At 43.0% G+C, this 15,796-nt stretch overlaps 1 long non-coding RNA gene across 2 annotated transcripts; it reads left to right on the top strand.

Annotated features, from left to right (window-relative positions):
* The first annotated feature begins 7,730 nt into the window (after positions 1–7,730).
* On the top strand, positions 7,731–10,530 carry LOC123130611 (uncharacterized). 2 transcript variants are annotated; one of them, XR_006463920.1, is made up of 4 exons: positions 7,731–8,393; positions 8,569–8,766; positions 9,037–9,521; positions 10,222–10,530. It is a non-coding gene; the product is annotated as an uncharacterized lncRNA (long non-coding RNA). The 2 variants fall into 2 exon arrangements; XR_006463919.1 differs by having other exon boundaries at positions 8,569–9,521.
* Positions 10,531–15,796: the final 5,266 nt, after the last annotated feature.

The following is a 15,796-nucleotide window of genomic DNA, read 5'->3' on the forward strand; positions in this document are numbered from 1 at the left end:
CTAGATGCATGTTGGACGGTCGATGTGTGGTGTAATAGTAGTAGATGTAGGTAGGAGTCGGTCTACTAATCTTGGACGTGATGCCTATATAATGGTCATTGCCTGGATATCATCATGAGTATTTGAAGTTCTATCAATTGTCCAACAGTAATTTGTTTACCCGCCGTTTGCCATTTTTCTTGAGAGAAGCCACTAGTGAAACCTACGGCTCCCGGGTCCCTTTCTCATATTATTTGCCTTCATGATCTATTTCATTTGCCTTTTATTTTCAGATCTATTAAACCAAAAATACAAAAATACCTTGCTACAATTTATTTTATTTTGCGTTCGATCTATCAATATTTACAACTCTCTCTCATCAACACACCAATTTCTGGCACTGTTACCCCAAAGGGATTGACAACCCTTTAACACGTCGGGTTGCGAGTATTTGTTATTTGTGTGCAGGGGTTGTTTACGTTGTGTTGCTTGGTTCTCCTACTGGTTCGATAGCCTTGCTTTCATATCTGAGTGAAATACGTACGCCGCTATGCTGCATCATCCCTTCCTCTTTGGGGAAATACTGACGTAACTTTAAGCGACATCAAAAGGAATTTCTGGCGCCGTTGCCGGGGAGGATCTTCAACCTATACCAGGTTCCTAATCACAAATTCATCTCCTCACAATTTACATTATTTGCTATTTGCCTCTCATTTTCCTCTCCCTCATTTCACAAAAATTTGCCGTTTCATTCGCCCCTCTTTTCCGTTCGCCGTTTTCTTGCCGGATCTGTTTTTGAGTGCAATCTTGTTATCTAGTCATCATGACTCAAGAGAACACCAAGTTGTGTGATTTCTCAAATACCAACAACAATGATTTTATTGGCACTCCGCTTGCTCCTACCGCCACTAGTGCAGAGACTTGTGATATTAATACTGCTTTGCTGAATCTTGTTATGAAAGATCAATTTTCCGGTACTCCTAATGAGGATGTCGCGTCCCATCTTAATACCTTCGTGGAATTATGCAATATGCAAAAGAAAAAAGATGTGGAAAATGATGTTCTGAAGATGAAATTAGTTCCGTTCTCTTTGTGTGATTCTACAAAAAAATGGTTCTCTTCTTTGCCTCGCAATTGTATCGTTTCTTGGAATAAGTGCAAAGATTATTTTATCACTAAGTATTTTCCGCCCGCAAAAATTATTTCCCTTAGAACCCAGATCATGAATTTCAAGCAACTTGAACATGATCATGTTGCACTGTCTTGGGAAAGTATGAAAATGATGCTAAGGCACTGCCATACAGAATTTTTATGCAGGATTCAATTTTGTTTCTCGTAATCTTTTAGATTCCATTGTGGGTGGTACTTTTATGGAAATTACTTTGGGTGAAGCCACCAAATTGCTTGATAATATCATGGAAAATTATTCACAATGGCATACCGAAAGAGCTCCTACTAGTAAAAAAGTTAATTCGGTTGAAGAAATTTCTTCTTTGAGTGAAAAAGTTGATGCTCTTATGAAATTGTTTTCTAGTAGAAGTGCTCCTATTGATTTTAATGATATGCCTTTGTCTACTTTGATTGAGCAAAATAGTGATGCCATAGATGTGAATTTTATCTCTCGAAATAATTTCAATAATAATGCTTATAGAGGTAATTTTAATCCTAGGCCTTTTCCTAGTAATTCCTCTAATAATTATGGTAATTCCTATGGAAATCCTCCTTATAATAATAATAGGAACACCTCTGATCTTGCGAATAATATTAAAGAATTTATCAACACGTAAAAAGTTTTCAACACTTCCATAGAAGAAAAGTTGAATAAGATTGATGATTTGTCTAGAAGTGTTGATAAAATTTCTCATGATGTGGAAAATCTCAAGATGAAAATTTTTGTGCACTTCACCACCCAACCTCCCTTGCCTTTAGTTAGAAACCTTTTTGTGATCTTCACCACCCAACCTTCATTTTATCTTCTCTCATGAAAATCATTGTGTCGCTTGAAGTTTCTGAATTTGAAAATATTTCCAAATAAAATTCAAATATTTTCAAATACCCTTTTCATTTAATTAAATGAAAGAAGTCATGTCATCTTATCTTTAGGGTTTTGTATTTGAAAATAATTTGAATCACGGAGATCAAAATGAAAATGAAAGTTTGGGAAAGTCCTTTTATTCCCTCTCATTTAACTTTCAAAAAGTTTCATATTCACTCACTTTCAGTCAATCAATCACAGAGCAATCAAAAATATCTATTTATTATAACATTCCAAAATTTAGAATTTTGGGATGTTACAGCAAGATAAGATCAAGAACTCATATATATTCATGAAAACATAATAGGTTCAGATCTGAAATCATGGCACTCGGGCCCTAGTGACAAGCATTAAGCATAGCAAAGTCATAGCAACATCAATCTCAGAACATAATGGATACTAGGGATCAAACCCTAACAAAACTAACTCGATTACATAATAAATCTCATCCAACCCATCACCGTCCAGCAAGCCTATGATGAAATTACTCACTCACCGCGGTGAGCATCATGAAATTGGTGATGGAGGAAGGTTGAGGATGACGATGGCGACGGATTCCCCTCTTTGAAGCTCCGAACGGACTCCAGACCAGCCCTCCCGATAGAGATTAAGGCTTAGCGGCGGCTCCGTATCATAAAACGCGATGAATCCTTCTCTCTGATTTTTTCCTCCCCAAAAGTGAATATATGGAGTTGGAGTTGAGGTCGATGGAGCGTCAGGGGGCCCACGAGGCAGGGGGCGCGCCCAAGGGGGTAGGCACGCCCCCAACCCTTGTGGATAGGGTGTGGGCCCCCTGACGTGGATTCTTTTGCCAGTATTTTTTATATATTCTAAAAATATTCTCCGTTGATTTTCAGGTCATTCCGAGAACTTTTATTTCTGCACAAAAATAACACCATGGCATTTCTGCTGAAAACAACATCAGTCCGGGTTAGTTCCATTCAAATCATGCAGGTTAGAGTCCAAAATAAGGGCAAATGTGTTGTAACGCCCCGAGACCGATGTGCCAGGTGTCGTGCAGTTATTCTCTGGTGTTGCCTTGTCATTGCTTGCGTGTCATGCATTGCATATCATGTCATCATGTGCATTTCATTTGCATACGTGTTCGTCTCAAGCATTCGAGCATTTTCCCCGTTGTCCGTTTTGCATTCCGGCGCTTCGTTCTCCTTCGGTGGTCATTTCTACCTTTCTTTCATGTGTAGGGATTAAACATTTCCGGATTGGACCAAGACTTGTCACGCGGCCTTGGTTTACTACCGGTAGACCACCTGTCAAGTTTCGTACCATTTGGACTTCGTTTGATACTCCAACGGTTAACCGAGGGACCGAAAAGGCCTCGTGTGTGTTGCAGCCCAACACCCCTCCAATTTGGCCCAAAACCCACCTAAACCCTCTCCATCATCTAAAGCGTTCGATCACGATCGCGTGGCCGAAAACCGCACCTCATTTGGACACTCCTAGCTCCCTCTACCTATAAATATGTGGCCATCCCCGAAATTTTCGCGGATGAACCCTAGATCCGCTCCTCTCCGCGCCGCCGGACGATTTTCACACCGCCCGGATATGTCCACCGCCGCCAGCCACCTCACTCCGGCGAATCGCGCGCCGCCACCTCAGCCCGCCAGCGCCCCTCTCCACACCGCCGCCGCCACGAGGGCGTCCCGCCGCCCCGCGACTCCCACTGGCCCGCCGCGGCCCACGTCAGGCCCGCGAGGCCCGTTCCCCGGCCGCCGCCGCCCGGTTCCTTCTCTCCCGCGCTGCCCCTTGGCTTCAGGAGCGCGCCGGCCACCGCGCGCCTCCGCCCTACTCCGGCCGCCGCCTTCAACCGGCCGCCACCCCGCAACTCTCCTCGCGCCGTTGCTCCGGCCGCCACCACCCGCGCTCCTCGCCGCCGCCTGGGCGCACCGGCAACCGCGCCCGCTCGCCGGACTTCGCCGGCCGGGTCGCCGGCGCCGCCCCGCACCGCCACCGCCATCTGCGCCGCCCTCCGCCGTCGGCCGTCGCCGGCCTCCTCAGCCCCGAGCCAGATCCGATCCGGGAGTGGGATCAGATCCACCCACTCCCCCATCCAAATGCGTCGTCCCGGAACCGCCTCGTCCCGCGTTGACTTTTTCCGCGGGGTAAATTTCTTCTAAGTCCCCAATTTTCCAGATCCATGTGCCCATCTTCTTCGCATTGTAACTTTGCATCCATAGATCCGATTCATGCATATAGCATATCAAAATGATCATCTCAGAGAGTACATCATTTCATTACATTGCATCATTTTCATTTGAGTTCATCTTGATGCCCGAAATGCTGTTAGAAGAGGGCTACTTGAGTTAATTGTCAGATCTGCTACTCCATTTAGGTTTTTGTCATTTTTGCCATGATTAATGTGTGCATGATATGCCCTGATGCTCTACATATGTTTTGTTAAGGGTTTTTCCATCTTTCTAGAGGTGCAACCCATGTATTTTTGTGATGTGTGTGGTGACTAGCACGAGCTTGCCAGGTGGTGCACTTGGTAATTCTATTTTCAGGGGCTTAGCATTTCCACTAAGTCCTTGATCTGTTTATCTCATGATGCCATATGTTCATGTTGTTTCCTAGTGATCCGTGCCTCTTTTGAGGATGATCAGTAAGGATGTTTTATTAATCTTATAGTGCTCTATCCATCCATGTCTTTGTTTGCAATTATGGAGCACCCTAGCTTGAGTCAATCGAGCTCTACTTTTGCTACTTCGTGAATCTGGGCAGATTGTCAACTTGTTTGCAATTTTGCCGATGATGTTGTAGTTGATCCGTGCATGCCATGTTATTGTTCTTGCCATGTCTAGCTTGAATTTTGTGTATTCTTGATGGGTGTATGCTTAGTTTGCCATGGCTTGCACCGTAGTGAGTGCATCGAGCTCGTAAACATGCCTACTTGAGATATGTTTTAGCACGCTCCAGTTTTCACCAAGTCTGAAAATTGATTATGTTTTTGCCATGTTCACATGCTTGCAATTGTACTTTCTGATCCCTTTTGGCTCAAGGTCACTAAGGGACTTTTTTTAAGCTCTTTGAGTAGCTCCATGCCATGCTTTACTTTGCCATGTTCAGGTCCTGTAGCATGTAGTTTTGTTGCTCCGAAGTGTGCTACCTGATCTGAAATTCCAGACAAGTGTTAATTTCACTAAGTCTGAGATCTGTTTGCCATATGCATTTTTGCCATGCTTGCTTGAACCTGTTAATGGATGATTTGGCCGTAGCTCAGTGCTAGACTTTTGTTAAGCTTCGGGAATGGACCCCTGCCATGTATTTTGGTGCCATGTTTGGATGTTGTAGCATGTTCATCTCATTGCATTTAGATGCCTACTTGTTGTAAATCGCAGACCAGTGTCATTTTTGAATTGCTTACCATTTCCAAACCGCAACTCCGATTCCGGCGATCTTTATATTGTTTTCAAGCGATTTCATCTCATCTTTCCAGTGGCACACTTGGATTTCCATGTTGAGGCCAGGTTCATGCATTCCTTGTCAATTCTTGCATATGCATCGCATCCCGCATATCATACCATGTTCATGTGTTGGTTGTTTACTATGTTGTGTGCTCCTTTCCGGTGTTGCTTCTTCAGGTTGGGTCCGTTAACGTCGCATTTGTGAGGACCCGTTCGACTACGTCCGTTTGTCTTCTTCATGGACTCGTTCTTCTTCCCTGTGGGATTTCAGGCAAGATGACCATACCCTCGAAATCACTTCTATCTTTGCTTGCTAGATGCTCGCTCTTTTGCTATGCCTATGCCGCGATACCTACCACTTGCTTATCATGCCTCCTACTTTGTTGAACCAAGCCTCTAACCCACCTTGTCCTAGCAAACCGTTGATTGGATATGTTACCGCTTTGCTCAGCCCCTCTTATAGCGTTGTTAGTTGCAGGTGAAGATTGAAGTTTGTTCCTTGTTGGAACTTGGAGATCGTTCCTTGTTGGAACATTTATTTACTTGTTGGGATATCACAATATATCTTATTTAATTAATGCATCTATATACTTGGTAAAGGGTGGAAGGCTCGGCCTTATGCCTGGTGTTTTGTTCCACTCTTGCCGCCCTAGTTTCTGTCATATCGGTGTTATGTTCCCGGATTTTGCGTTCCTTACGCGGTTGGGTAATAATGGGAACCCCTTGACAGTTCGCCTTAAGTAAAGCTCCTCCAGCAATGCCCAACCTTGGTTTTACCATTTGCCTTACCACCACCTACTTTTCCCTTGGGAGTCGCTCTCTCGAGGGTCATCTTTATTTTAACCCCCCCGGGCCAGTGCTTGTCTAAGTGTTGGTCCGAAATGGGCAGCCTGCGGGGCCACCTCGGGGAAACTTGAGGGCTGTTTTTACTCGTAGCTTGACGTATCCGGTGTTGCCCTGAGAACGAGATATGTGCAGCTCCCATCAGGATGTCGGCGCATCGGGCGGTGTTGCTAGTTTAGTTTTACCCTGTCGAAATGTCTTGTTGTACCGGGATACCGAGTCTGATCGGAATGTCTCGGGAGGAGGTCTATTCCTTCGTTGACCGTGAGAGCTTGTGATGGGCTAAGTTGGGACACCCCTGCAGGGATTGAACTTTCGAAAGTCGTGCCCGCGGTTATGGGCAGATGGGAATTTGTTAATGTCCGGTTGTATAAAACCTAAACCTTAACTTAATTAAAATGAGTCAACCGCGTGTGTAACCGTGATGGTCTCTTTCCGTCGGAGTCCGGGAAGTGAACACGGTGTTGGAGTTATGCTTGACGTAGGTTGTTTTAGGATCAGTTCTTGATCATACTTTTATCGACCGTGCTTTGCCTTCTCTTCTCGCTCTCATTTGCGTATGTTAGCCACCATATGTGCTAGTCGCTTGCTGCAGCTCCACCTCATACCTTTACCTTACCCATAAGCTTAAATAGTCTTGATCGCGAGGGTGCGAGATTGCTGAGTCCTCGTGGCTCACAGATACTTCCAAAACCAGCTTGCAGGTGCCGATGATTCCGTGCGGATGACGCAACCAAGCTCAGGAGGAGCTCGATGAAGATCTTGTCCTTTGTGTTGTTTCGTTCTAGTTGATCAGTAGTGGAGCCCAGTTGGGGTCGATCGGGGACCATTGTCGCATTTGGAGTTCTTCTTTTATTTTGGTTCCGTAGTCGGACCTTGAGTGTATTTGGATGATGTAATGCTTTATTCATGTAATTGTGTGAAGTGACGATTGTAAGCCAACTATGTATCTTTCCCTTATGTATTACATGGGTTGTGTGAAGATTACCTCACTTGCGACATTGCTTTCAATGCGGTTATGCCTCTAAGTCGTGCTTCGACACGTGGGAGATATAGCTGCATCGAGGGCGTTACAGGTGTTTGGAAAAGTAGATACGTTGGAGACATATCAACTCCCCCAAGTTTAAACCTTTGCTTGTCCTCAAGCAATTTAATTGGTAAACTGAAAGTGATAAAGAAAAACTTTTACAAACTCAGTTTACTTTCGTTGTTGTAAATATATAAAGCCACCATTCAAGTTTTCAACAAAGATTATGAACTAACACTACTGAAATTAAAAAATTTGCCGTCAACCAGTTCTTTGCCGTCTGCTAGCTGACGGCAAAGAAGGTCTTTGCCATCGGCTTACAGAAAAGCTGATAGCAAAGAAAATAACCTAACGTATCCCCCAGCACACACCCACCCATGACCCACACAGCCCCGGGCCCCACCCACGATGCACACACGCCCAACCCACACGCACACACACGCACGTTGGATACCATCTCTCTCATCTTCCTCGATCCCCTTTCTCCACCCCACGCTGCCGCCAGATTTTGGCGATCCTCGCCGTTCCCCACCGCCCAGCTCTCCTTCTCGAGGTCACCTCTCCCAGCTCACCATCTCCACCGACCGGTTTCTCTCCTCGCCCAGGAGAGTCCCACCTCCTCACCACCAAGGCCGCCGCCGCCCGCCGCCTCCTCCTCGAGCGCCGTGCCGCAGACCTCGCCTCCCATGCCCTCGCCGCCCGCGCTGACATCGACGCCACCCACGCGCGCCGCCTCGCTGTCGCCCGCGACATCAGCTCGACCAACGGCGAGATCGAGGACGCGCAGCGAAAGGCGGAGGAGTGGGACCGCTTCTACGAGTCCAAGAGGAAGGAGATGGAGGAGTTCCGGCCGTCGTCTCCACAGCCTCCATCCACCCCGGCCGCAGCCACTTGTCAACCCCACGAGCAGCCTCCTGGCCTAGTTCCTCGTCACCGTCCTCCTCCCGGTCCCTGTCCACCTCCGCCTCCACCTGGTGGTCCCAGAGGCGACGACTCCCCGTCGCCTTGGCCGCCGTAGAGCTCCGCGAGGCCGCTGCGGGTGGTGGAGACTCCGTCCGCGTCATCGAGACGCCACAACCCAACAAGTGTTAGCCCCAACTTTGCTCAATTAACTGCCTCTCTGGTTGTATATGAGTTGGAGAGTCGCGTAATTCTGTAATGTGGGATGTTGTCTCAGTTTTTGTGCGATGAGTAGACTAGATTAGGGGATAAGCTGATGAATTGATGCTTGATTCTGATGGTCATGGTGTGCTTATTTGCAGGTTAAGTTCAGCGTGGAGGCAGCCCTGCAGGAGCTGCAGAGCAGCAGGTTGCACTCGGACGACGCCGGGATCGGGGCTGCGGAAGCCAGGAAGGCCGACCTCATGGCTAAGAAGGCCAAGCTGGACGAGACCCTGGCTGCAGCCCGCCAGTTCAGAGCACTGCTTCGGCAGCAACTCCAGAAAGCCTTCGCGTCACAGGTTAGGGATCAAAAGGCAGCACAAAACTGACTAGTTATATGGTACAAGCAAAATGACATTCATTAGCTAGCTCCTCAATCGCTTCGTATTAAGTATGCAATGCAAGTCTGGCGGGCTACCGGTTACTAACATAGTAGTACAAATGTAGTGTTACTTTTAGGCAAATGTTGAGCAAATTTTGAACTAATGGATGAGTTTCGTGGGACGAAGCGGGCTTCCACTTGCACTCCTCCTACTGATGAAACGAACTTCAAATGTCTCTACATGCAGATACATGCTTTTTTATTTCAGTCTTGTTTAGAGGAGGCCCCGGTGGCGTCGAGCTGCTGTTGCTGTGGGCATAGCGACGTCGGCGTGGTCAGGATGGTCGCAGCCTTTCAAGATTCTCAACGGTGGTGTCTCGGCGCTGATGGCGGAGTCGACGATGAGCATCGGCGGGTACAGGTTCAGATCATCCATGATTGGTAGTTATTGGTCATATTTAGTTGCATTTTGGTCAGTCTGGTTGTGGCTATGGAGCACTTCTTTTGGTCATGTGCTAGATCTGTCATGTAGGAGTATTTGGCAATGGATATATGCTCATACAGAATTTTGATAATCAACTAGGAATTACAATTAGAATCAAAGCACTGCTACTTGTACTCCTTTCATGAAAAAAGGCTACTCGTAGGACCCTTGTAGGAGACCATCCTCAAGATCGACGAGAAGATGAGGTCTGGACCCTTGTAGGAGACCATCCTCAAGCAGCTCTAGATGTAAGTTGACTGCTTCAAACCCAATCCGTGCTTGCTCCTCTTAATCAACTAGATTATATTAATTAATACTAGCTACTGAACTTCTTGGATTATGTTACCAATTTTTATGATGGGCGTCCAGCTATTATATTAGTAATTCGATTTTGGTAGTACCGTTGAATTTGGTTGCTGCTATTCATTTACCTATGTGAAGGAGTTGGATAATGTGCTCTTTTTTGTTTGCAAAATGAAGGACGCTGCATCCAGGTAGTGGGAATAATTAGTCCTTGCTATCAATAGTAGTAGCATTATTCACTGTTGAGTGTGAGGGAATTTGATGATCATCTACTTTTGCCTATCATCCACTTCTGATGTTTTCCATGAAAGTGACACGTGATTTTCCTTTGCTTTTCTTTAGCTGATAGTATGATAACTACTTGCTTGGCAGAAGTTATGGTTGTGCTATTTCTTAGGTAAATAAAGAAACTAAGATTTAGTTTGATTTGGAGCGCCTCTTGTTGTACCACGGTTCCTTCTCTTAGAGATGTACTTGTACAGCATGTTTTGGATTGGGAGGGGATAATGCTCTTCCTTTGGTCTCTGTCGAAGTCAAACCCATCCATGCAAAATCTGTACTGTAGTACAATTAATGTAGATGAACATATATGCCTTGCAGTTTTATCGTGCATGCCATTCAACTAACTTGCTTTTGTCCATGCAGATGGAGTAGGAGGACGAGCAGTAGCAGCAAATCATCCTGATGATGACGGGGTGCGGAAGGCAATGGTGATCATGCTGATGGCATGAAGAAGGCTGGTGACAACAACCTAGACCTGTTGGCATTTAGAGATGGCAAACAAAGGTGGCAGACAACAACCTGGACCACCCACCTCCCTTGCCTTTAGTTATAAGGCGTCTCATGAAAATTATGAAAATTGTAGATAGTTGCTCCTTGATTGATTGTATTTCTTTGTTGCAATCCATGATAAATTCACCCCATTCTTATGAACAAAATAAAGCTTTTACTAAACATATTGTTGATGCTATGATGAAAGCTTTTGAAGAAAAGTTGAAATTAGAAGTTTCAATTTCTAGAAAATTGCATGATGAATGGGAATCTACTATCAAAGTCAAGATTAAAAATTATGAGTGTTTTGCTTTATGTTATTTGGGTGCTAGTGTTTCTACTATTCTTAAATATTTATGTGATGTGCTTGGTCTTACCGCCATTGAATCATGTTCTTTGAATTTGCACTTGGCGGATTCTACTATTAAAAAGCCTATGAGAGAAATTAGATGTTCTTATTTTTGCAAATAGGAATTATGTGCTCATAGATTTTATTGTTCTTGATATTGATTGGAATCCGTCTTGTCCAATAATTCTTGTTAGACCGTTTTTATGCACTATTGGTGCGGTGATTGATATGAAAGAAGGCAATATTAAGTTCCAATTTCCTTTGACGAAGGGTATGGAACACTTCACTAGAACAAGAATTAGCCCACCATATGAATCAATCATGAGGGCATCCTATGGATCTCGAAACAAAGATGACAAAACTTAGATCCTTACTTTATGCCTAGCTAAGGGCGTAAAACTATAGCGCTTGTTGGGAGGCAACCCAATGAATAGAATTTATTTTTGACTTTTCTTCCTATTCTTGAGTGTTAGCACAATTATGCTCCTTTTATGATTGTGTTTTTTGTGTTTTAATTAGTGTTTGTGCCAAATAAGCCTTTAGGATCTTCTTGGGTGCTACTTGTTTGATCTTACTGAAAAAACAAAAACTTTTGCGCTCGCCAAAACAATTCTCATTTTTAACCAGAGAGCGATAAAATACCCATTCCTTTTGCAGTAGATCAATATACAAATTTTCCAGATCGTCCTAATTTTTTAGAATTTTTTGAGTTACAGAAGTATTTGACCGATTCTGTTTTCTTTGCGTTGTGTGCTTATTTTGATGGCTCTATGATTTTCTTTGATGAGTTTTTGCCATAGAAAAGTTGGAATACAATAGATATAATGCAAGAACAAAATATGAATTGGTTTGATACAGTACCTATAATAGTGATTTATTTTCTTATACTAACGGATCTCACGAAGGTTTTGTTGAGTTTTGTGTGATTGAATTTTTCAAGTTTTGGGTGATCTTACGATGGATGAAGGAATAAGTAGTAAGAAGAGCCTAAGCTTCGGGATGCCCCGGCATCCCAAGATATTATCCAAAAGAGAGCGAGCAACTAAGCTTGGGGATGACCCCGAGTGGCATCCCCTCTTTCTTCTAACGACCATCGGTATTTTACTCGAAGCTATATTTTGATTCGTCACATACTATGTGTTTTTCTTGGAGTGTCTTGTATGATATGAGTCTTTGCTTGTTTTATTTTTTGTTTTAAGTCTCGATTCCTTGCTGGACACACCTATTTGAGAGAGCCAAAATTATGTCATGACTTGTTAGAATTGCTCTCTATGCTTCACTTAAATTTTTTTATGAGCTATGGACTTGCTCTAGTGCTTCACTTATATCTTTTTGAGCACGGTGTGCTTTAGTATTTTTGAAGAAATGCTCTCTTGCTTCACTTAGATTTATTTGAGAGTTAGTAAAATTTTCAAGAAATTCTCTCTTGCTTCACTTAAATTATTTTGAGAGAAAGAAAAATTATACTCATGATCTTGACTTATATTTGTTTGAGCTTATCAAAAGCAACATATTAAAATTAGTTCCAAAGTGATCAGCAGATACTTGCAAAGATCAAATCAAGCAGAAGAAACAAGGAAGTTAACTCAGCGCCATCGGCCACCTTAACACGAACAACTTGGGACAGAGGTGTAATGCCTGACAGAGAATTAGCAATAGAATGCATTTTGCATGCATTTTTCATCGAGTGAGACTACTTGAATAAACTGGAAGTTTTAAACCAAGTAGTCTTGAAATCGCTACCCCCTGGGATGGAAAAAGAGGCTCGGGTTTTAGCCCTCCGTTTTACCCCGGAAGTCGTTGTTCGTCTTTCGATATGAGAGGATGGCAAGTGTCCGCAATGACTTAGCGACTTAGCCAATTGGTTACAGATTCTAGACTGATCGATCGGATCACATCATCTCGAGCAAAGAGATGAGAGCAAAGAAGCGACATCGCTTCGACACTCCTTCCTCTTTTCATTATGAAACCAATATCAAGCAAGATATGAAGAAGAGGGCGGCTCCCTGGATTGAACACATAAAGTAGTGCCAAGATCGCCTCTATGCGAGAGAGAAGTTCTCAGAAATGATGGAGCTGTTGGTTTCGGTCATTGTACGCTTGGTTGCTAAACCGCACCCTTTACGGCGTCTGTAGGAAGAATTCATTCTGGTCCCAAAACTTATAAGAGATCTCGGTAGTGAATATGCAATGCTGAATTCCAATAAGTTGGTACTTCGCACAAGGAATAAGCTCATGTTAAAGATAGTTTCATCCAGACCGAACCCTACCTTAGCGTCTCATCCCCACCCACCAAGTCTTTATCTGTGGTGAAAGGAGTGGTTTAATTCGATGCAAGGTGCAAACGAGTTTTTCCAAAGATAGAGTCCTTTCAGAAATACATGTGCCAGAAGAAAGCAGATTCTTTTTCTATCATAAAATGAATCTGCTTTCCGATGGCCATTTCGGTCCGTTGTGGGACCATGGTTTGCAAAGAAGGTAGTTAGCACAAAGAACTTCTTCCGTTTTTGGGGATTCCACTAATTGATAGAAGGAAGTGGATGCGGCAGGATTGGCCCCAATTGAATCACTAGTAGAAGAGATCCACGTGCAGAGACTGTTAGGGAGATGCAGATGGAGGGACGTTTGGATTGCTGCTAGAAGGGCTTATGACGAATAGATTGTTGGAATGGGATGTAAATTGGTATACAAGATTCAAAAGAAAGCGGATAGTTCTATTGAAGAAGAAATCAATATCCAAATTGGAAGAGAAAAGGTTCTGTAACCTACATATACCATATGGGAACACATTACACCACAAGGAGAATACCACTTCAGGTACATGTATGCATCCACTTCATCGGATGATCCAACGCAAAAAAGTATGATATTTCTATTCTCTAGCGCTCGTCATATAGAAAAGGTATCTAGCTCGTCCCTCTAGCGCTCGTAAAAGAAATCCTTCTTGTCCGAGAAGGCAACAACCATTTCATTTCTTTAACTTGGATTGCATTATTTAATTGATTTACTACATCATGTACTACGTATTGGTTCGCAAATGCGTTGCTTGAAGGAAGGAAGCAACTTTAGAGGAGGGATGCCGTCAAAGAGGTATGCTGGATTTTTTATATGCTAAAGATACCGGTTCAATATGTCATTTTCGAAATCGAGGACCACACCGCTGGGAGGACAACTCAAGCACCAAAGACAAAGGTATCACTCGTAAAAGTGATTTTCATCGTAGTACTTGCTCTTGTGTTAGGTGAAATCCAGCGTTAGGTAGGATAGGCAGGTATTCTAGGGATATCCTCATCCGCTGCCCACGTAGGGTTCATATCTGTCCAAGGACAATGGTATAAGGTTCACATCTTCCCAAAGCCGAAGAACTTCTTTGAACTACAGCCAAGGCAAATCTCTAGTATTGGTATCAGGGCCGGTGTCTAGGGATAGGATCCATCAAAAGGAAAGGCGAGAAGCCCTGGCTTTGATGACATCCCGACCTGTAGAAAAAGGATCAAGCAGAAGGAAGATCTGCTAAAGATTTTGATGCCTCAGTCCTTGCAAAACAGAGTCCTAAAAAAGGAAGTGGGTTCGGCTCTTATCTTAAGTGGGATGTTTGGCCATTGGTTTTAGCACTGACCGTAAGTCTGAATCTGATGAAACTTAAGTGGATATAATAAAAACTTTCATGAAGATCATTGGACAAAATAAACTTGATTCTTAGTTTTTTTTTGAGATATGATGATGTGATATGTGAATTATGTTGATGAGTAATTATGATTTAGTAAGAATATTGGTGTTAAGGTTTGTGATTCCCTATGCAAGCATGAAATTCAATAATTGTGCAATGAAATTATATTCTACTTGTGGTGCATTATTCGGTGTTAATTATGCTTAATGCTCGCTTATGAGATTATTCATTTCTTGGTTGGTTGCTTCCCAATCTTTTGCTAGCCTTCATTTTGCACTAAGTAGGATCACTACTTGTGCATCCAAACACCTTTAAACCAGTTTTGCCACATGAGTCGACTATATCTACCTATATGCGGTATTCTTTTGCCGTTCTAAGCAAATTTGTATGTGCCATCTCTAATTTTCAAAATAAACTTCTCTTTTGTGTGTTTGTTTCGCTCGTGGAGCGGTGAGGGGTGGCTAATATTTTCCATGCTAGATGTGTTATTCTCACGATGAGTGTTTATTCACTTGTCATTGCACGAGAGTAAGGCAAAGGTATTAGGGATGCCCAGACCCGAAATGAAAAATGATTACTTTATGTTGTGAAATAATAAATTCCTTGGAAAGTGTTGGTATGGAGGGCAACCGTGGATACGGCTAGCCATGGAAAGTGAAAGTATGGTTGAAAAAGGAATAAACTTTATTTTCTGTTTGGGAACCGCCTATGATATATCTAGCATGGAAAGTGTTGGGAACTCTAAGTCATTTTCATTGATGGGATGGATACACCTCCCAAAATGTTTTTTATCTCTAAGTTTTTCGCTTTGAGCTCTCGCACCTCTACAAATCCCTACTTCCCTTTGCGGAGGGTCTTTCTTTTACTTTATGAAATTTTTATTTTTGAATTTGAGTCTCCATCTTCTCTTATAAAATCACCAACTAGGAGGCACTATGATTGTACTTGAGCATTGGGTGTAGTTAATATGCGAGTGTGTTTCATGAATGGATCAATGATTGAGCATGATGGGCTAGGGATAGCTTATTTTAGCATTGATATCTTGAAAGACATGGTTCCTTGTTGATATGCTTGAGTATTTAAGTTATCATGTCAAAACTAGACTATTGCTTTGAACAATATAAAAGTTCAAATGTCCATGATATAAAGAAAAGAAATATGATATCACATGATAGGCAGCATTCCACATATTTTTGTTTTGTTTTTTATCACTGTAACATCCCAAAATTCTAAATTTTGGAATGTTATATTAAATAAATTATTATGATTGTTTGTTTGATTGTTGTGTGATTGATTGTGTGAAAATGATTGGAAATTGAAAAGTTTCTGAAAGTTGAATGAGAGGGAATAAAAGGACTTTCCCAAAACTTTTCACCTTGCATTTTGATCTCCCCGAGTTCAAATTCATTTCATTACAAAACCCTAGAGTG

Source organism: Triticum aestivum, chromosome 6A (genome assembly GCF_018294505.1).
Source record: "Triticum aestivum cultivar Chinese Spring chromosome 6A, IWGSC CS RefSeq v2.1, whole genome shotgun sequence".
NCBI lineage: Eukaryota > Viridiplantae > Streptophyta > Magnoliopsida > Poales > Poaceae > Triticum > Triticum aestivum.